Consider the following 24295-nt stretch of genomic DNA (forward strand, 5'->3'; position numbering starts at 1 on the left):
GGAGGCTGCTTTCATCCTATATTACACCCTCACAACCTTCCTGTTTTACGATAATTCTGAAACCTAATGCTCCTGCCACTTTTAACTCAGAACTGTGTTTATTTGCCTGTGGCCTGTTTTATTGTAAAATAAAAGTCTTAAGAACCCTGTGTTTTAGGGTGTTTTTTCCCCGAGATCGATATGGTTGTCTTAAAGACTAAATGACTGGGTTTTAATGGTGTGTAAAGATTTAGTAAAAAATAAATGATGGCAATTTTGTTTTAAGAAGAAACTTTTAAAGGTAATACATGCTGCAGACTTAAGAAAGTCCAATAAAACAATTAAGAACAAACTGTACTTGTCTGAATTTATCATTTTATTCTGCACTTTCCATAATGTGTTAAGTCTTAAGCTTCGGATTATGCTTCAATGCCAGATGACCATTGGTAGGAGATTAGAGCCACAATTATTTAAAAATAAGTTTGCACAGATCTTGAATGTCTCTAGAAATTTTTTCAGCCCATTGCAAATGATAGAGGGAATTAAAGCTGATTTGCTTTCTCTGCTAATGTAAACAATTAGATAGGTGGGGCCACTGATTTTATTTCACAAGCTGGCAGTTTATAGCCTCATCATTTTCTCATAATGCCCCTCATGGTGATGCATGGTATGTAGTAAAGTAAATAATAAGACTGTTAGAGAAGTGCTTTGAACATTTTACTTATTTTTGAAATTTTACTAATTTTCATTTTAATCTGTCAAAGAGATAGATATCCAATGTGTGTTTCTTACCTGTCTAGCATCCATGCATTCTAGCTATGACGAAGGTAACAGATGTGCAAAATACCACCTTCTTCTTCAAGGAACTTACAGTCTGGCTCAGTATTTCTTAAGAAGAGGGGAAAGGGGACTACCAGCATTTTAGACAGGACGGTTCTTTGTTGTGTGGGAACGTTCAGCACATTCCTGGAGGTTAGGCTTCCCTGGCTCCTGACCAATGAATGTCAGTAGTATCATTAGTTATTATGACAATGAAAATATATATTCATATATTTATCAAATGTCTCCTAAAGAGGCTGTTAACTATACCCTTTCCTCCTGAGAACAGTTGGAAGGACAGAAGTACACTTTACATGGATAGGAAGTGATTATAGAACTCTCTTGTTGAAACTATATTAAGGAATGACACATACCATAAATGCTGAGAAAAGATAGGAAAACAGGAAGGAGCAGTTGCCCCTATTTATACCAAGTTACATTACAGATTACTCGTGAATTTCATGCTGATCCTTCTGCTTTGATTATCTTCTTTTTTTCTCCCTACTTTTTATTCCCCTGGCTATCTCCTATTTAGTCATCAAAACTGCATTGTTATAGCTTCCAAGAAGCCTTCATTAACTTGCTCTTTTTTCAGACTGTGTTGGATGATTCCTATCTTTGTTCTTCCATATCCTTTGGTATATCTTTGTCATTATTAAATTGACATCATCTGTTATGAATCACTTGCTCAATAAATTGTAGGCTTATTATTGGCAGAAACTGTGCTGTAGATCTTTCTTTCTTACTTAAATTCTACCTGTGTAGTACATGTTTAATAAACTGACTTGAACTTGGCAGATAAATGATGAAAGCACATACAGTTGTATAGTTTTAGTGTTTCTTGACATGAAATTAAAATTACGTTCAAAAGTCTCTTTTAATGTTTAACTATGCTCATTTTAAGAAAATTCTCATGCCCTGCTGTTGGAAATGTATTTTGGTACAATGCTTTTGGAAAGTCATTTGGCAGTAGGTATCAAGAGATTTACAAGTTCATGGCATTCAATTCATTAATTCCATTTCTGGGAACCTCTCCTAAGGAAACAAGTCTAATTATAGAAAAAGCCTTATGCACAAAAGTCTCCATTTCAGCACTGTTACTAAGAGCAAAATACTGGAATGTCTTCAACAAGTCTAGGTAATAAAAATGAGACTTTGCTAATTTTCAACAAACAAATTCTAAAGGATAATTTGGGAGAATTAAGTGTGCCTGTGATCTGCCTTTGAGATGAAATCGTGAACCCAGAAAAATAATATAGCTACAAAATAATATGAGTATATTATCTCATTTTAGCATAATATACATGCACAAATCTATACACACAGATATGTATACAGTAGGGGACTCTCCCCTTATTGCCGAAGTGTACTTCCAAAACCCCCGGTGGATACCTGAAACCAAGGATAGTACCACACACTGTTTTTTTCTATGTATTCATACTTGTGATAAAGCTTAACTTATAAACTAGGCATAGAGAGAGATTAACAACAATAACTAATAATAGAACAATTATAACAATATAATATTACAAAAGTTATATGAATGTGGTCTCTTTCTTTCAACGTATCTTACTATGCTATACCCACAGTTCTTAGGATGACATAGGCATTGTGACATAGTGTCAGGCTAATGTTGACCTGATGATACATAGCAAGCACTTTATGGCTTCTTTTTGGCATATTCAAACTGTTAGCCTCATTACTCTTATGCTTCGGGGTCATTATTAAGTAAAATAAGGGTTACTTGAATGCGAGCACTGTGATAACCAAGACAGCTACTAAGTGACTAATGGAGAAGGAGCATACACAACGTGGATATACTAGGCAAAGGGGCGATTCATATCCCAGGCAAGATAGAGCAAGATGGAGTGGAAGGGCATGAGATTTCTTCACAATACTCAGAATGGCACACAACTTAAAATGTATGAATCGTTCATTTCTGGAATTTTTCATTTAATATTTTTGGACTGCCTTTGACCGAGGGTAACTGAAATCTCAGAAATGAGAACTGCAGATAAGGGGGAACTACTGTATACACAAAAGGTCCAGCAGTATGTATATTAAGATCTTAACCATAGTGACCTCTGTGTGTTGGGAATTGATTTTTATTTTTTTCTGATTTTCATTTTTTTCTAACTTTTTATAATACCCATACACAGGTGTAATAATACAGGATATTTTTTAAAAACAGAAATTATAAACAATTAAAGAGCAACAGTTACATAATTGTTAAATTAATTATTATTGGTCTATATTCTAGATAATTTTATTACATTCAAAAACAGCATTTATGAGATGTTTTAATAGCATGATGAAATATTTCTATCATAATTAGTGAAAAGAGCAGGATGAAGAATTTTTTACATGGTTTAGTTTTATTATGTATGTTCTCTAAAAAGGGTCTCATAGTTAGTGTTTCTACATGGTAAAATCCTGAAGTTTTTCTTTATTTTCTTGTATTTTTTATTTTTCTATAAATAGTATATAATAGTTTTTATTTGGAGAAAATAGATACCAGCAGAAATTCTATTAGAAGAGCTCTAGTATGTTTTAAAAGTGTTAGGTTACTGTCTCAGTTCAAAAAATTTATAGTTGAACTCGTTACTGTATTTAAATAAAAGCAACACCATGCTAGAAATACATGTTAGGAGGGGATTATATTATGTCTTCTGTAAAGATTCAGTAAGATTCTACAAATTTTTCGTAGACAAAAATGATTATAAAAATTTGTATAAATTCAGTGTAAAGGTAGTTTCCTTAATATTACTTTTTATTAAATCATTCAGTCAACAATTATGCATAATACATAGACTTAGGTCTTAGAAATTCAGAAGTAAGAACTGTAAGACGAGATATACTTAAAATTAACTGTTGTCTTATCTATTGGCCAAAAGTTAGAAGAAGGTTAAATTCTTTTATGACAGCAATATCATATGTGATTAAAAGTCCAAAGCATCTTTACTATCTAAGTAATATTTACTGAATTTCCAGATGTTCTTTCGGCTCTTTAATTAGGTTCCCTGATTTCTGTCTCATTCCACTGTTGAAGTCAGCAGCCAAATTCCACATATGGAAAAATGTTCCTCTGGAAGTAACTTGAATATTTTAAAATTTACTGTCACTTATCTTAATATTTAACTCAATAAAATTTCTGTTTCTCAGTGTTTCCCCACACATTTTCGTGTGTTTGTTAAATTGTTGGTAATGTTACATAATTCAGCAGAAGACTAAATGGATTCTACCTCATAAAGATTGATTTTAGGGGTAATGTGACAAATCTTTCTGTGAAGTAATTAAATAAATCAAATGCGTACTGTTTGATTTCTTTTTTGCTTAACCAACTTTACTTCTCATAAGGTAGATTTAGAAAGCTATAACTATTACTGTTTATTCAGAGGGCTTTCAAATATCTTTTAATGAGAAAAATCTACTAGGTAATAGTAGAAAATTAGGGAATCCAATACATTCAAGAAGAATTTTTAATGGATCTCATTAACATTTTACTTTCAAGGTGGAATATTCTGTGTTCAAATTCCCAGCTACTTTAGGAATAGTATGATTATGGTTATTTTTAAACCCAGAAGAAGCTATTTTGGAGTCCTATTAGTTCAACATTCTAGATCTATTCTCCATGTGATATTGACAAAATTTAAAAAGCAGATGTAGGTCAAAGGCGATTCTGCAAACACTTTCAGTGTTTTATCCTAGGGTTTTGAGAACTTTAAAGCAGTGGCAGGATGGTGAGGTTTTCTCTGCATCTAACCTAAATCCTTCTGGTGTATTTTAGTCATCTCTTACTAAGTTTTCTTTATCAAAAGTGAAAATAAATATATAATTCTTCTGCATGTTCATTTTAGCAATGTTACCTGTTTTTGTTTGTAACATAGAGACAGAAACATAAAATTTCATGAAAGATAGACCTTGTGAAGAACACACGAGAAACTGTTAGTAAGTCATTCTTCTGGGAGTGCTGGTGGGAGGTAAGGAGTGAGAAAGAGGAATTTTGACATATTTTATTCTTTGTCCTGTTGATGTTTTGCCATGAACATATCATTACTTTTATAATGTAAAATAAAATGATCAAATTTTATTTGCTTACATGCAAATTATGTTTATAATAGGCTTTTGGCATATTATGCATTTAACAAATATTTCATTATGTTTCAGCATTAACTTGCATTTTTATTTTTAAGAGTGTGCCTACCACCTGCTAAATGTGAAAGAATCTAGCATTACGAGAATTTTAACAATATGTGAGACCTAGAATAAACAGGCACAAACACTTTAAACATGTTTAAAAGCTGTTTAAAGAATATTCTTATATTTGTTGAACTTCAGCCCCCAGATACCAAAAGCATTTTTTTCACAATAAACCAAAATTACTGGATACAATCTTTACCATATAGAATTTCATGTAATTAGTATTCTTTTCTTACACAATCATTAATTATTATTATTCTCAGGTTTTACATATTTCATTTTCAGAATCCTCAGAAAACGCACTCATTTTTCTATTACTAAAAATAAACAAACATATAATTTATTTCTAAGTGTAGTGTATTTCCAATTACTGGTGTTTCTGCCATAAGCCATGATAAGTAAAGGAACTGGAGAGATACAAGGGATAAAAGGTGACAAGAATGACATCCTGAGAATTTTGTTCTGCCATCGTCTAAGAGCTATATATCAGGGCTCATTTCAAGACTGAATTTCAGAACTAACCCCTTAAATCTATACACCATACTCTACAGATGTGGAGACTGAGATTGTGCCTTGCTTAACACACTAATACTTGGTTCTGATAACATCGAGATCACATGTAGATTTAGTCCCTCTTTTGGGCTAATTTGTTTTTCTCATAACTATTGTAACTTTTATATTAAACATGTGGGATGTGTAGGGTGCTAATAGAAAACCAACTTGAATTTCTTTCCTCTCTGACCATTCAAACTAGTACTGAAGAAGAAGTCTGACCCAATACTGAGGATGAACTATAGGTCTCATGACTTTTCTGGTCACTTTTAGATAATTAAAAGTCCTCAGGGTACTTTAACTCTAAATTCAATCATTATCAATATAACAATCAAACTTTATTCAAAGTAAATGTTTCTCAGCTCAGGTCAGCCTCATGGATAAGCCTGAAATAGGAAAGAAAGGTGGATTTGGCTTCCCTGTTTTCCCCCAGATTTTGGCTTCTATCCCTCTTCTGCCAGTTTGGTGAAAGTGTAAAGTTGGGGAGCAGTGAGGAGAGGTAAGTAGGCAGGAAAGGTATTATGTATTGGATTTTCCCGTGTGCTGCCTTGGACAAATAGTTAAAGGCTGGCTCTTTCTGTTGGGGGTACTTATTAGGGTTCACGCACCCATGGTTCCCTGAGCTAAATGAAATAGTCCCCAATTGGCCAAGTATAACTACTCCTTCACACTTTGGGCATCAACCTGTATCCCTCTGCTAAAGTTTCCTTGACCAATTAGGTGTCGCTCACGGGCAGATTCTAACACAGCCCAGGTTGGTCTCATCATTCTCTTTCTTCCCCTGCCCATCTCTGGGTTTCACAATTCACGCACACCTGAGGCCTGCTTACTGGATGCATCCCCTTCTCCCCAGTGGATCCAATGATCTACTCAGCCTTGGCTTTCAATCCTTTAGACTTCTCAGACTTGAGTCAGAAACCAGTGTACTTAGTCTCCAAAGCTTCAGGAAACTTATCAAGTTCTCCACGTGTGTCTTTGAAGCCCCTCACACTGATCTTAAGGTGAGGGACAAGAAAGCGTTCCATCCCTAAGGAGGAGGCGGCGGGGATGGAGAATACGTGGACGCTGTCCCTCAAGAAATTCTCCATATCCTCCAAATCCTTGGCCAGTTATACTGCAACTCATTTTTACTTTTGAATGTTGAAGAGCCAAGGGTCCCCATGTAGTTTTTCAATTTATTTCTTTGCCACCTGCATGGGCGGTCTAGAATATGAAAGTAGGTGACACCTGTTTTCCTAGACAACTATTTAGAAACAGCTTTGAGAATGTAATTTTTTTTAACTTTAATACAATCTAAGAGATACTTTTTAATTCAAATGACACATTCTAAGGTCTATTTGTTTAGTATTCACTTGTTAGAGGCAGTAATGCTGGTTGCACTACCTAAATATAAGCTTAGATACTTCTAAGGGGCCAGGATGACCCAAATCATGTATTTTCCTATGTATTTATTTTGATTATTGATTTACTTGAATAGAGAATACATAACAGGATATGAACATTTATGTACAAGTCTTTGTGTGGATGTGATTTTCATTAGTTTTGTATATACCTGAGTGGAATGGCTGGGTCATAACTGTTGGTCAGCACTTGTTATAATGTCTTTTTGATTAAAGCCATCTTAGTGGGTGTGAAGAGATATTTCATTGTGGTTTTGATTCACATTGCCCTGAAGACTAATGATGTTGAGTATCTTTTCAAGTGCTTATTGGCCATTTGTTTATCTTTTTTGAAGAAATGTCTTTTTCAGTCCTTTTCCTATTTTTTAAGTGAGTTGTTTGTATTTTTGTTGTTGAGTTTAGATTCTGACACTTTTATATATTCTGGATACTAGACCCTTATCATACATATGATTTGTAAATATTTTCTTTCATTCTGTGAATAGATATCATTTTCAGCTTTTATAAAAGTTTTAATTTTGATGTAGACAAATTTTTCTGTTTTTCTTCGTCACTTGCGCTTTTGATTTTATCTTACAAACCATTGCCTGTTCCAGGGTTACAAAGATTTACTCCCATGTTGTCTTCTAAGAGTTTTATAGTTTTAATTCTACATTTATGTCTGTGACCGATTTTAAGTTAATTTTTTTGTGTGTGGTGGAAGGTAGGGTTCTAACTTCATTTTTGCATCTAGATATTTAGTTATCTGTCCTAGCATCATTTGTCGAAAAGACTATTCTTTCCACTGTTGAATTGTCTTAATACTCTTGTCAAAAAACAATTGACCATAAATGTGAGGCTTTGTTTCTAGACTTGGTTCTATTTCATTGACCTATGTGTCCATCCTTATGCCAGTACTTCCCTGCCTTGATTATTGTAGTTTTGTAGTTTTGAGATCAGGAAATGTGAGTCCTCCATATTGTTTTTTCTTTTCAGGATTGTATTGTCTATTTTGGGTCCCTTCCGTTTCCATATGAATTTTAAGATTAGCTTGTCAATTTCTGCAAAACAAACACACCAAACAAAACTACTTATTTGATAGGGATTATAATGAATCTGTGGATCAGTTTGGGGAGTATCTGTGAACATGAAGTGCATTTCCATTTATTTAGCTCTCCTATAATATCTTCCCAAAATGATTTATAATTTCACTGTACAAGTGTCATACAGTTGTTTTTTTAATTTATGCCTAAGAATGTTATTCTTTTTTTTTTTTTTTGGTGTAGGTCATGTTATATTGACATTTTTCTTAATCGGATTGTATTTACTGATCAAAAGTTTCCAAGGATTTCTAAATATATTGTGGTTTCTACATTTAGAAAACTTTTGTGATGACTAATAAAATAGTTAATTGCTATTTATATGCTCCCATTTTTGCTGTCAAAAGATTTTGCCTCTTTAAGAAAAAAAATTGTATGTTCTTTTGCTCCCAATTTTAAAATTAATAAAGTAGTTCAAAGTGCTACTATAATCCATATCAGTGGTTTTTTTAAAAGAATTCCTACTGTTTCATGCAATTGGTCTTCAAATCCTTGAAGATGTCTCTTAAATTCATCCCTTTCTTTTTATTCTACCTGTGTTTGCTAGCCCTAATTATTCAATGGTTATCTTTTCATTGTCTTCTTTTGCTGTTGCTGTTAGCTTTTTAGCCGTTTCCCCATCCTCTAGCCTTTAATGTCTTATACTCAGAAGTCTTTCTTAAGAAAGAATTAATTTTTCCTATTTCTGTGATTTCATAATGTATTTAAGGTGCTTAACACAGTATCTTTCATAGAGAAAACTGTCAAAAATTGTCACTTGTCAACACTGCTAATTATTTATTTGAATAGTATATAGCCTTTATGATATTCTAAACTTTCTTATATTTTCTAATCATCTCTTTCTTCAGATTCCCACCCTACTTAGATTGTAAATCTTTTGATAACAACTAGCTATTACTGCTCATCTTTCTATTTACAGGGCCCACATAGTTTAGAAATAAGAAAACAGAATTAAGTTATAAGAATATAACTGAAAAAAAATTGCTCATGATTATAAATTAATCTATCTAGCCTTATGTCAAATTATGAATAGTATTAACTTGGTGGTAAATAAATGAAATGTTACAGTGTTCTCAAGTTTGAGGTGGTCCTTTTTTTGACTTGCATATCCCTCTTCAACTTCCAAGTATATATGTATTTTTAAAGAATTGTATTTCTGGCTTTATTTTACAATTTGATTTTATCTATTCTATTTGCATAATGAGGGGAAGCTGGCATATAGTAATCGAAGCTAAGTGAAAAATGCTCAATTCTAATGTACAAAAGCAGAATTTAAGATGCCAATTTTTTAAAATAATTTTTTCACTCTGAATAACAATTAGGTGCACTATAATATTTATATCCCTTCCAATTATTTTGTACCACATGCTTATGTTCCTTGGGTCTCTCTAATTCTTTTGGTTAAGATACTACTTTTGTACTAATATTTTATTAATGGGATATTAAAATGCAATTCATAGTATTTATAATTTCAATATCATACCCTTTTTTCCTGCAAGACATAGCAAGTGACATTCTCTAGAAATTTATTTTTAAGCTCATCTTTGGGCTCCACTGTTCCCTTTGCTTCTTATTTTTTTTTGAACTGCAAAATGCATGAATATAAGGACTATGTCTTAGTTTTCTTTGTATCTCAAATTCCTAGGCCAATACTCAATGAACGTATTTTTTAAGGTATCACGTTTATCATATAATTTAAAATCAAGAATCCAAATATTTTTCAAAGGAAGAATTTCCGCAAATAATATTTTTCTTAGCATCTTAACATCCAAACTACGCTTGTTCACAAGATGACTTAATCAGCACCATATCAGAGACAGCTTGCTGTGTTTACCATTGTTGGTTGGGCCGGCATATGTCCAAAACAGTTGGAATGAGAAAAACAGCATTGACTTGAAGCCAAACTAAAGAGGATGGGGGTAGGGGAAGAGTTCTTTAGCTACTGAAAAGGACCAAATGCTTTGGACAGTATAGGGCACTTCTGTAGAAAATAAAAAGCAGGTGGAAGAAATTTTTTAAGACAAAAAAAAAAAAGGTTCAGTTTATATTATATCTAAATGCACTGAAATAATAAAAATAAATTGCTGTTGTGGCTTTAATTTTACTCATATAAACCTTTGCAAGTAATGTTATGTTATGAAAAAAAGAATTCTAAGGTACTTAAATTGCAGATTGTTTTTTTCCAGTTTTACTTTGTTCAACTTTAGTTGGTTTTCTTGTTTCTAATTACTGGCAATTTTATGTTACTTTATTAAGCAATGTGGGTGTTTTTGAATATCTATCACATTTCATGGGATCAGAATAATATTTCTGATTTTTCTCAAACTGGGTATTGTATTGCTCTATAGTAGTGCTTTGTAAGGGAGGAAAATGTTTATCCTTATTTTCATAAGTAATGAATTACAACATGTAGATATTGTCATTCGTTACACCCCACTGAGAAACAACTTGCACAAAAAGATACATTTTCAATGAAACAGAACATGGAAAGTACTGTTTTGCCATTTACAGTGGAAAATTTGAGGAGAAGTTTCCAAATGACACAGTTAAAGGAATAAAACAATTTCGGCTATACTTGAGGTTTTTATCTAAGACAAAGCCTGCTTCAGGATAATTTTTAATTTGATAAACCTTCTCTAAAGTAGTTCCTAGTTTCTATTTTGTCATTTTCCCCTATTTGCTAGGAGTCCCTCTCTTTCCTCTTTCTTTTTCTATGTTCAAAAACTGCTCTGTTGGTTATTGATTTACCCAAAGAGGCCAACAGTAGTTGCCTCTCTCATGATATAGACTTCCTGATAGAGACTAATATGTAATTTCGGGGTGGGGAGAAAATAGCCTTGGTACAAGAAGAGCTTTAGGAATCATTACTTCAGCCTCTTCATTTGATTATTTTTGTGCATGAGGCACCCAAGGCCCACAGAGGTGGAGTGATCCAAATTATGACCGGGGACTCAGTTTTCTTTCTGTCATGTTCTGCTTCTATCCTTTAGCAGGATATTGGGCTTTAGCCAGTGACTGAAAAAAAGATGGATCGATAGATTAATTTGTTCATTTATTTTCTGAAACACCTGTGTCCCATGATTAAAAGAAGGAAGTAAGACCAAGACTTGGTTTTAACAATATGACACTACTGATGAGCTTGGTGAAAGCATTTTCAGTACACTGTAGAAGGTAGAAACTAGGTCCGTACCCTGGGATCTGGAGGTGAGATTGGATGGAGGAGGGATTCACTGTATTCAGAATCAAAAGCCCTCAGGCCCTGAGACTTAGTTATCAGGTCAAGTGTGTCAGGCCTGGCTTCCTCTTTGCTGGAGATAAGTTTTTCTTAAGAGGTGCCTTAGTCATTTATGCAAATAGACATCTGCTGTGCAGGCACCACCTGCTCTCCAGACATGCCCAGAAATTTCTGAACCTTGGATTTGACTAAATCCTGCATCTTGCCAAATTTACCTTGACAGGAATAAACCCAATTGAATGGCCTACAGCAGTCTAACAGAAACATGCCTAATGTGGCAGGCTGAATTTCCTTACTGACCTAAGGAATCACAGTGGGTTCTAGCACTTTGCCCTTCCGCCTATCTGGGCAGAGAGAAGAAACCTGAATAACCCCTGTACAAGTGCATTTATTTTAGTATAAAGAAAAATTGCATGTTTTTTTTTTGTTGTTGTTCTCTCCTATTTCTTTTAACTAACATAATATTTACTTTTTATTTTGAGGATTACGAATTCCAAACCATTGATTTAAAGCATTTTTTTTTTTTTAAAAACTAGAACTTAAAAATTTGGTATAACAAATGTGTTCTCAAGCTGCTGAATCTCCTTTACTGGTCTGATCTAAGTTATATTATGAATTCTGTGGAAAATAAAATCGAAACCATTGGGATTCAGAATGGCTTTGCTAAGCTCTATGATTAGCAGTGTATTTCCTATGATCTTGGGTTACATTAATTTAAAATTACATTAATATCTGGAAGAACATTTGGGTAACTATTTTTTTCCATAAGTTTTTTTTTTATCTTTCCCTCACAATGCCTAACTACTAGGGCTATTTCATATGAGGCACCACATATATTTAGTGGTTTGGCTACAGATCTATCACTAGGGTATAATAGCCAACCTTGTAGTTGTATTATTGTAGCTTTGAGGTACAAGTGATGTTTCTTGAAAACCTCAAGGTTTTAAAATATTCAGTATGAACTAAATCAACCCACACATTATTAACAGAAATTTTAATGTCAAGTAAATACAATAGCCTGTAATTTCTAAACATTCCTTTTCTAAACTCATTCAAATGTTGATTTCCATAAGATGTACTGGCCTTTTGAGTGTACATATTATATTGTTTATACATAATTTATTATTTATATATAAATCTGCTTATATATAAAATATATATGGAATTATAAGCAGTTATACACAGATAGGACAAGTCTTTATTTTACTAAAAGAAACTTCGATTGAACAAATATTTGTTCTACATCTAGCTTCATGCAAGGTATTTTATCTCCTCCTCATGAGAAAGAAATTAGAAGGAGAACCCACCTGAATCTCTTAGTGTGGAATAGGATACAGTGACTCTCATTGATCATCATTCTAAATTAATATTTACTGTGATTTTAAGTAAGCAAGATAAAAAAGTAGCACTTAAAAAAAGATGTTGTATATGTGACCTTGGAAAAATTAACACTAACCTGTCTGGTGCACCTTGTCCTCACATGTAAAATGGGAATAATGATAAGGCTATTGTATTAAATGAAAGAAATCCATGCAAAAAGTGGCATCCAGTGCTCAGCATATATTAGTCACTTAAAAATGCCATCATTCTTATTTATATTTTTGTTTTCCAGTTAACGGTGTTAATGCTAAGAGCTAATAACAAAGTCTAATATTATCAATCTAGTGAAAATACTTAGAGCTCCTTTTACGTGGTGTTTTCTTTGTCAGCATAATCTGCTTCTTAATTATGTTTTATCGCAGCTGAAATAAATTGTGATGATTTTTAACTTTATACATAAAACCAGTAGGGTAGAGAGTAGAGAGGTGGGTTGGAAATTTTATTATCACAGGGAAAAACTACTGTGTGAGAAACAAATTAGTCATAGGTTCTCTGCAGCAGGGTTTGGCAGACTTTTTCTGTCAGGGCAGATAGTAAATATTTTAGGCTTTGCAGGCCGCATTGTCTCTGTCACGCTCAACACTAGCGCAAAAGCAGCCATGGACAATATAGTATTCCAATAAAACATTATGAACATTGAAATTTGAATTTCATATAACTTTCACATGTCACGAAACATTTTTTCTTTTTATTTTTTTTAACCATTTAAGAATGTGAAAATCATTCTTAGGTAGCAAGTGGTAAAAAAACAGGAGAGGCTGGATTTGGCCCAAGAGCCACAGTCTGCTAATCCCTGTTCTACTGAGTTCAGTTCACTTTTAATACTTTAAATAACTTATTATTACTTTTGTTTGTACAAGTTGTACTGCTTCAAATTATAGCCTGATCATCTCAAAGCTATGCTTAAAATATTGAGAAGCGTTCTGTAATGCTGACAGTTCTCTGAATACAGGCTATTTCTATAAACAGATACTATGAGTTCTACCAGAAATAGAAATTTTAATGACAGCCTAATTAAAGAGAAGCCACCGAGAAAAATTATTACATTTTCTTATGCCAAATTATGACTGTAATTAATGCACAGATATAGACAAATTGATTTCTATTTATTTATATATTTTAAAAATTTTGATTTTTCCAACTACTTCAGGCTCTTCTTTGAGGTAGACCCTACCACTTACCTAATACTTTTTGCCTTAATGACTAGTTATCATCTTTCACAATGCACAGGGAATCATGAACAAGAAAAAGATAAAAGCTCTGAAATAAAAAAATAATAATAATGAACCACCACAGTCTGTCCTATCAAATCTTTTCTCATATTGTCAAAAAACAGCTGCTTCTTTCTTTTTGTTACTACTTCCTTTCTTCAATTAAAAAAATAATCTAAAAATTTATGAACAATAATACATTCAAACCTCATTAACACTGTTTACAGTTAATTATGATTCAGGCTCCCTACCTCTGAGACAGCCCAATGGGATATAGTTAATCAGGTGCTAATGATGACTTCATTACTAGACAATCTTTACCTGTGAGTTAATAGATTCAGATTAGAGAGTAAGATGATTTTAAAGAATTGTCTAGACACTGCAGAATTTTCTGTAGCTAAAAGAAAAAAGTAAAATTCCAAATTTAAAATTCCAAAATAGAAAATGGTTTTTTAAAAGGGCATTAAAACATACATGTTAAGAAAGATGCTTTGAACTCACCTAAAAATATACAAATGTCTCAAAATATCCAGAAATGCATTCCATTATACATCTCTCTGTGGTATATATTGGCAATTACAAGTAAAAGCTTCTCGTTACCTCTAAAAATAAAAATGTGTAATATTTTAACAAAAGCTTTTCAGTCACATTTATATCAAGGCATACTCCAACATGCACTGCGTAGAAATTAAATTGCATACCTATTGTGTGGAACTCAAGAAGAATAAGAGTGGAGTGGCTAACATCATGGATTCTGGAGCTGAGTGGTGTGTGTTCTAATTCTTGTCGTGCCACTCAGTAGCTTTATGACCTTAGCCAGTTTCCTCTGTGGCCTCCATTTTCCTCATCTGTGAATGAGAATCATAATCATGTCTACCTCATAGGTTACCAGAGAGTACAACCTCGTGCTGTTGTAAAGAAGAATAAATGAATTAATATTTATTTTATAAAGCATTCAGGACAGTGTTTGACACATAAGTATCGTATCGGTATTGATTCCATACTTTAAAAGAAAACAACTCTCCCTACCGACCAACATTATGGTTTTAGTCTTTGTTCTTACCCAGGTTTAGAAAGCCAAATTTAGAATTGGCATAGGAAAGTCACATTTTATTTGAATGCTCAAGCCCTGAAAAATTTGCATAATTCCAAGCTTGCATAATTATTTTAAAACTCACATACCCAAAGCTCTTCCTGACAAAGGATAGTGGAAATTTCTACTTATGAACAAAAAGTGGTGCCACCATGTGGCAATAACATAAACGCAGGTGCCAATGCATTTGTCTGGCTAGGTTTGAAATTATACAATGTTGGATGAATTTTTATTTTTTAACATTTAACTTTTCCCACCAAATTGTATGTATGAAGTGAAACTCTATTAATGATTTTCAATTCAAAAACTCCAAATTTCCGTAATTCCACGAGACATTAATGCATTGTTCTTTAAAAGAGCAGTAATGTAATTTGCCTCAGATTTGAATTTGGCAAATAAAGAAATAATGCAGTTAGAACTGTGATTTTCAAACTGAATTCCATGGAATCCGAATTCCCAGGGGAAGGGCTACAGAGCAAGTGAGTGGATGGGACATAAGTTCCTCCTTATTTGTTTTGTACGTTGGGACTATTTAGAAGGGTTTTTATTTTTTCTAGTAATTTTTTTTTTTTATTTTTCAATTCCAGCTGACATACAATATTTAGTTTCAAGTGTACAACATAGTGATTAGACATTTATATAAGGTTTTATTTGAAGAAAATGTCTAGCTGTTTCAAGAATTTTTTTTTTTTTTTTTTTTTTTTTTTTTTTTTTAAAAGCCAATGCAGTCTTCTATTAGAAGAACTTTAAGACTTTCGTTTTGTAATAAAGATTCATCCGAACTTAGGGGGAAAAAATGTGCGTTGTTTAAAGTCTTATTCCCATTCCGCAGGACTAAAGATTAGAGAGTGGAGAATGAAAAGACATGCTTTGAATCAAAGAGGAAAAGGAAAGAAGCATAGTGCATGGCATTTCTGCTCCTTTTCTCTTCCAACTAACCTTTTCATGCATGCCATTGTCTTAACTATGTTAACCATTGAAACTTTCAGAAAATATTGAAATATTTTTTACTGGTTAAAGATAATTGTTTCTTGCTGGCAGCACACAAGAACCAGTTAAAGCTCCCCTCTCCACACCCCTCCGCCCCCCGCCAACAAAACAGAACACAGTTACATACTTCTGAAAACAAGATTTCCTGATAGAAGACTGGTAACATATTCTTTGCACACACACAAAAAATTTTCTAAATAAACAAGTGTAATTTGTCAAAAAGAACCTTATTAGAGAGTGGCATCTGCTGAGAATCATTTATTTAATCAATATTCATTAAATTTAAACTTATTTATTAAATTTATGTTACCTGTCAGATTATGGACAAGATTCTGGAGTTAGAAGAGAATCCTCTGCCTCAAATATTAGGTTTTCATAATGATAATAAAGTTTTGTTAGTCATTTGTGAATGGTAATAATTTAGTATTTTTCTATAACCAGGAAGAAATATAAGTTGTAGAAAAATATATGGGAAAGGAGACAGTTTGTCTCATATTTAGTGCAGTTCTTATAGAAGTCATTTTGCTCTAGATCTCAGATCATGAGTGTTATATGTAGCTAAATAAATAATATTTTTTAGATTAATACCTATATTTCCTATTTTAAAACACTAAAGTTTTACATCTACTGAAGGTTTCATTTACAGGTATCATTATATAAGATTAAATTTTTATCTCAAATTACAAAATAATGTGGATTAGGTTCTTAGCTCCTATTACCTTGCAGTCACATTAATTGGTTTGATTTTGTTTCCATACTGCAAGAAGCTCAATGAAGCTTTTACTTCGTTCTCAAATAGTAAAGAACTAGCAAACACTGCAGTGCTTTAGAACTAAGTGGGTATTACAAATGAGTTGGCAGTTCATGTTTGTGTTATGGTTTGTTATGACTGCTTAATTCAAAAGCATATTTGCAGAGAGGGAATTTGAATTAAGTAAATCAAAATAGTAAGGCTTTGATTAAAAAGTTAGCTTTCTTTAACTTAAATGTTGATATTTCAAGGCCTACTGATATTTTACTCATTTGTGGTTATTTTTGTTTCCTGTTCAGACCCCTGGGAAGTAAGAGAATAGTAAATCAAAGCCCAGATTGCTTCTTGCATTTATTTTCTTTTCATTTATGCCATGTATTAGTGCACTTTAAAGAAACTAAAGATGTATAACTTGAACAGAATCACTTTGAGGGAGAATTGTATTTCTGTACTAATCAACTTAAATAATTCTTGTTATAAAAATTCTACTTTTCATGTTTGAGAATTTATTAACTCTTTTTCTTTCATGATGATGTAATCATAAGTATTAATAGTGTAAAATCAGCTAAGAATATTTATATTACTAACATGAAATTTGGAGACCATTGTCATCAAACTGAAGTTGTATTACCTGTTTTCCCATTTTCCATTTTTGATGTTAGGCCCATTTAAATTTATGAATTTATTTTTTTCAAAAAAAAAAGTACCTTGCAAGACTGAATTGATCCTGCACATTTCAATGAAGGCTTCAATAGAAAGTGCTCTAGCATTTTTTAAAAAATCAATTATTGGTTATTTTAGATTAAATGTTAAATAATTTTGATTAAATGACTTCAAAAGGATTTATTCTTTTGTATTTACATTTAGCAATTTAATTCTTCATTTTGAAATCGAAGATTAAAAACCTTCTTAGTTTACATTTACCTGTTCTAGTCTAATTTTCTAATAATCTAACATGAGGTAATCATTCATAAATTAGGCCTCACTGTTTAGATAATTCAGGCTTGTGGCCTATTCTTGGTGATCCTACTGAGGCAAACAGCATGGATGAGTAAGTTTCATTTTACCCAGTGCTCCCTTACCCCATTTTGATGGTTGTCACTTCTCAGCACATTGCATTTTAAGAGGTATATTGGGATCTTGGAAATGTAAAATGACACTGTACGTGGAAATTTTTTTGAGATTTTTTTTTCACATATATATTCACTATTGCCAGAAATTCATTCACTTACCAGTAACTTCAGCAGTCAAGTAATAGTTATCTGAAATTCAAACAGTCAAAAAGATGTAATACATAATTGCTTTAGAATTTTAATTGAGTATGTGTGTATGCATATGTGCACATGTGTTTCTAATTTTATTTCTGTATGATTCTTATAAATGTCATGTATTCATTCCTGCATTCATTCAAGGTATGCATTAAGGCATTACTATGTTTTTATGCTATACTAGGAACTGAAAGTATAGTCCCTCCCCTTGTGGAACTTAGAATAATGGTGAAGGGAGATAGCTGGATAAATGTTATGAAAAGAATTGCAAAATGTAAGAGGAAAATGCAGTAAGACTCAGAAAGGCATCCTACATTAAGTCATTTTTACCTAAGATATGAAGAATAAGTAAGAAGCAGTCTAGAAAAATGGGGGGGATTTTAAGAAGAGAACATATATAAAGAATCTCAGAGATATAGAAGAGCATGGTGTATTTAAGGAACTAAAAGATCAGTGTGACTCATGTGAAGTCAGTGTATCTGGTATTGCGGCTAGAAACACGGGCAGAAAGCACAGCAGAGAGGGACAGGCCAGCCATGTTAAAGATTGGGGTTCCACTGATGGGTTTTAGCCAGTAGAGTGACAGAGGACTGCTTTAGTAAAACAAGGAGTGCTAGTGGAGGGATCTTGATGAATCTAAAAGAATTTTTGAATATGAGTAATTTTCAAAAAAAATATTTGAATAATAGTCAGAGTAGAAAAGACAATTTCTGTTGAGTAGATATGGATAATAAACAGGAAAGAGAAGAGTCAAATATTCCATGTTCTCCTCTGGCTGCAATAAGTGACACCAGAGATACTGGAGAAAGAGCAATATAAGACAGCTAAGTGGAGAGGGCCAATAGTAGTTATATACATTTGGAATAGATATTTAGGCAAGAGATATAATTGTCACCATATAGGAAGCAAATTAAGTCTTGAGAATAGAAGAGAACACTATGGAGAGTCCTGGAGAGAAACTAGAAGAGAGCCCAGGTGGGATTCTGCAGCTCTGACATCCTTGCTTTAATGCGTCACATTTTCTACATAGGTTTATGGGTTGATCTTTCGCATCAGAGTAGGAGTTCCTTGAAAGTAGTTCCTTACTTCTCTTGCTGACTAAAAACTGTTTTGATATTTAATAGGGCTGTACAAATATTTGCTAAATAAAGAGTGAATGAAAAATATGTCAGCCTGATAATACTGTAAAAACAAGGACTTCGATGTTATTTTAGATGCTTACAGTGCTAAACCCTCTCTGATACTTTTTTGAGATGGTGTAATACTTGAAAACTTATGCTGCAGTGTAGTACTAAGGCAAAGGGCTAGAGGAACAAGATAAAACAGGCAACGTTAAAAGGAGGTGCAAGATTTCAGAAGAGGAAATATCAACGTGGTCTCGATGGATTTACATCAACTTCATGGAGTTGAAGGAAAAAAAAAAGACTTAAGTTCTATTTATTCCCCAAAGCCTATGGATTCTACCTGAAAAATTCTTTCCAGCAATCAACATAACCAATGATGAGGAAGGGAGAGTGAAGTGAGGATCGGGAAAGCCAGGAGCCCCCCAGGGCTGTACCAGAGCCAGCTTTAAGATTCTTCAAGGTTGGAGTGACATGCCACACTTAAAGTAGTATGATTAGGACAAACTATGATAGATCTTCTTCCACCCAACCCCCAAGACCTCTTCCATTTCTGGCTCACAATGAAAACTGCATTTACGTTAACTAACCAGATGATCAGTGGAATTGCATATGTACATACAAGTCGTTTAATAGAGACAGTACAGATAACTTCCTGATTGGTAGTGTCACTTTATTATTCCTTATTGATTTTGGTTTAGCCTAAAGGTACAGAAACAACAGGACAAGGCCACACAGACCAGAAAAAAGATGATAATATCTCTGGCACTCCCTGACAAGCTAGCATCAGTCTACCCCTTGATATTGAGCAGAGTTTCAGAGATACCATGGTATCCTTAGAACACTTGTGGGTGTACTTTAATAGAACCAGCCTGATCTGGCAAAGGCTGCAGTAAAGAAACAAATGTGAAAAGATGAGCGAAAGATGTCTATTCCTGCCAAAGTGTTATATGAAGTTCTATAGAATTTGCCATGTAGCCTAAATTATTATTGTAGGCTGCACTTGGAGGAAGCCCTGACGACATGTATCTGAGGCAGCTGTTCCGCATTCTTTTCTGAACTCTAAACTATCAATGTGACTAGTCAATTGGACAATGTGAAAGCAGAAAACAGCACAGCAGGCAGACGTTTCCAGTGGGCAGAGTCAACAGGCCCAAACTCTCACAGATTTCTGTGCATGAAAGAAAGAACAGAAGAAGCTGAACAGATGATCAGAGCAACATTTGTTTCTCCACAGATCTAAAAATTGTAGTTCATATGTCCTCTTGCCGGTGGTTGTGGACAACCATTTCCTTGGTATAAAGAACTTAATTTTCATATCAACCGGCTCTGGGAGGCACTGGTGATGCTATGTCCCAAGTTGTAGCTGCTGTAACTATGGATATTAACTCAGTGAAACATGGTTCCAGTTTGTATGCATTTTTTTCAAGTTTCAATTTTTAACTAAATTGACACAAATTGGTGGTGAGATTGTGCCTATGGCAGTTGTGTGTGTGTGTGTGTGTGTGTGTGTGTGTGTGAAAAACATGTATTTTTCACTATACTGCTTTGAGATTTCATTTCAAAGGAGCAGCATGAGCAGTATTCAGCCATAGTTGTGATAGTCATAAATGGTCAAAATGTGCATTCTTAGATATTTTCCATCTATGGCAGGGGTGCCCAACCCCTAGGCCATGGACCCTTACCGGTCCGTGGCCCGTTAGGAACCAGGGTGCACAGCAGGAGGTGAGCAGCAGGCTGGTGAGCCAAGCTTCATCTATATTTGCAGCCGCTCCCCAGCACTAGCATCACCGCCTCAGCTCCACCTCAGATACTCAGGCATTAGAGTCTCATAGAAGCAGCGGTCCCTCGTGCCAGAAAGATTGGGGGACCACTGATCTATGGGGTTTGCAAGTTTGTTCACTTAAAACATTCTTAAAATGGATGGCTTTTTGTTTGTAATCCAGCTGATAAAGTAACAACCAAAGATTGCTGCTTTTGAACACAGATAAATTCTTCCTACTTACCTATGCTAGCAAGAACAGCATCTAAAGTGAAGAATTAAGAACATTCCAAGGCTACTAGATTATCCTTAGTACTCTGAATTAACTCTTTAACGGTCTTGGTATTTAAAAGCAAAACATTTGTCACAAATTTTTACCTCCCAATGTTTCTTTCCTTTTCTTTTTTCTTCTATTTTCTTTCTTTCTTACTTTTATTTATTTATTTATTTTGCAACGTTTTTTTGTCACAGAAATTTAGTTACAACTGAACCGGTGTGTATGTTGCTTATATAAATGTAATTGTCATTAACATCTGTATGATCTGAGATTTTTATTTTGATAAGAGAATTTTTCATTTCTATATTCATTAAAAACTAGAAACTATTTCTAAAAAAGTGTGTGAGTTGATAAAACAGAAGGAGGAATAACAATCAAAGAATAATTTCGAAAGACACTAAAGAAAGAATGAACATGACTTCGTAGGGTGGTCATTAAGACTACTTAAAATATAATGTGGAAATATTCTGAATGGACATTTGATGTTAGGATAATAATATACACATAACGTATGTTGGCATGTATTTGAAATCTAAGACAAACTGGGTAAGTCCAAATAAAGTTGAGATCACTTTGCAGCCTTTTGGCTAAAATCAAGTGCAGATAAAGTTATGAGGTCTTGAGATCTGTTAAGAAAATATGACTTATAACCAATGTTAACACTAATATATGTTGTCATCAACTTTCTTCTAACTATGTATCACTGGCCACCTGTTCCAAGTAATTTGTAAGGAGTTCAGTTGTTCCTAGACACGAAATATTGTGAACAAGGATGATTCCATTTCTCCACTGCTAAAACTGTTTGTTAATTTTTCCTTTCAATTGATTATTTCTAATTATGATAATACAGCAGCTGTGGACAATGCCTTTTCTTTCACATTCTGTGATATGAAAGGGACTGTAACTTGTTGAAATTGGGCGTTGTTACTGTTATTATTCCTGGGGAGGCTTATTAGCCTGTCACAGAAGATATAAGAAAAAACCATCATTCCTTTTGGTATACGATGAGCCTTTGTCACCCACAATGCAATTAATGTTAAAAATAGAAAGAATGACTATGATATGATTACGATTAGCTAGAAATGAGCTATTGTCCGAGTAACAGACACCAATCCAGCAGGCCAAAGATGACCTACGCAGAACCATCAGTTTGCTGATTGCCATTTCTCTCTGAGTTTGATGAAATATTCATGCCTTTGCTCTCCTCTCTGCAAGCACTATTGATTTCTTGTATAAACGGTGCTATATTTAGTCTAGACAAATGGAATGTGGATTGCTGCTGAATAAATTGGATGAAAGACTGGGATCTTGCCTGCCGCTTTCTCTCAGTCTTGGGCAATTATTTATAATCAAGAGCAGTTTTTGTAAGTTGAGGGTGATTTTTCACAATTTAGTGATTAGTCTCTGAACAAAGGCAAGCAGTTAGACAAATCATTTCTGTTGGGATAGCGGGTTAAGAAGTCAAATTACCCTTTGAGGTTTACAATAGCTATTTTGGAGAGTTCTGGAACATTTTTTCCTTATCTTTTTTGGGGGATAATTTTTTTAGGGGGTGGTTGTTTACAGTTTAGAGATAATAAGAATACCAGCAAGAAGAGACTCCAGAGTCTCTTGAAATTTTACATTTGTCTTTACAGGGCTAAATTTCTGATTTTTGTTTATTGGGATTTTCATATAAAAACTGGAGGTTTCACTTTGGCCTTTTTAATGTAAAAATGAAATATATCATTAACAGCCATTGCTTTTGGTTGGAATTATGCCAACTATAAATTAATATTCAAAATCTCATGTTACTTCAACATCTTGATTGAAAGTTCTAAATTGGATGCTGCAACCAGCGATCATACAGGCCATCATCCTCCATTTAGTTTCAAACTTGGCTCAATTAATATCTTCCTTTAACAAATGTTTTAGAAGATGTTGTCCACTAAACTATGGTTTATCAATAAATTGTTTTACCATTTTCATTAAAGTGCCATTACCATCAATATAAGCTTCTGATCAATAAATTGAAAAATAACTGGTATCAGCAACCCAAGACTGATGCAGGCCCTTATCCCCACCCCACTCATGGGCACACACACAGGACTGTATACACACACCCACACACACTTCACATGATATGCAAGGACATTAATATTTCCTTGAGTATTTGCAGCCTTGACTTCTATAGACAGGATTTCTGTTAGGCTTTCTTGACTCTGAAAATATCTCTTAAGTCCACATGGACTTAACTTTGTAGGTCTCGACCTGGAATCTGGAAATCTAAGTTACTTACAGTAGTAGTCAGAGCATTAGCTGCACTTTGGAAAAAATATAGAAAAGTAGAGGGGGAAAATTATTCATACAACCATCTTCTGCTCCGTATTTCACCAGTCTTTGCTGTTAGAATTCAGAGACTAATGTAGTTAGAGCCCCAGTAAATGATATGCTCTGTGAGAGCTGGAATTTTTGCCTTTTGTTTTCTGAACCCAATCTAGAATTACACCTGAGAATTTAACATTCTTAATGAATATATATTGACTAAATTATGTTTAGCTCATTTAAAAGAGTTGTAGGATATATGTCACTTTTATTACTTTTTTCATGTAATAACATTTTTCATGTTCCTGTAAACTTTTTTTAATGATTGCATGTTCTTCCACCAAATGGATGTGACATATTTTCCTTAGACATTTCCTTGTAGTTGATTATTTCGATTAAAAAATAATGCTTCAGTGAACAATATGGCATTGAACTGTTTCTTCTTCTGTATTATCTCCTTAAGGTGTATTCCTAGAGTTGGCAAACCTGAACCAAATGACAGAAATTTTTAATGCTTTCTGATACATGTCACCAAATTGTTTTTCAAAAGTTTTAAACCAATTGTAGTGCCACCTGCAACATATAATTGTCTGTTTGATTATATGCTTATCTTATACAATGCGGCGTTATATATGCACATGTGCATATAGATGAATCATATATATGATATTTAATAATTAGAAAATGATGCCTTATTTTGATTTAAAATTTTTATGTTTTTACTACTGAAGGTGAATTTTTTGTGTTGTTTAGCTATATCCCTTTGTTTTCTTTTTCCATTTTTCTAGATGCTTTAGTGTTTTTTCTAATATTTAATAGAAATCATATACAATTTTATTTTCATACTTGCTCTTAATATTTGTATTTTGTTTGC

General features: G+C 33.5%; 1 protein-coding gene and 1 pseudogene across 2 annotated transcripts in view; both read left to right on the plus strand.

Moving 5' to 3' along the window:
• Positions 1-24295, plus strand: part of HDAC9 (histone deacetylase 9) — a 298491-nt gene that overhangs the window by 53380 nt on the left and 220816 nt on the right. The gene's annotated exons all lie outside the window — the stretch shown is intronic.
• On the plus strand, positions 19588-20259 carry LOC112479727 (annotated as a pseudogene).

Source organism: Pteropus alecto, unplaced genomic scaffold (assembly GCF_000325575.1).
Source record: "Pteropus alecto unplaced genomic scaffold, ASM32557v1 scaffold21, whole genome shotgun sequence".
Taxonomy (NCBI): Eukaryota; Metazoa; Chordata; class Mammalia; order Chiroptera; family Pteropodidae; genus Pteropus; species Pteropus alecto.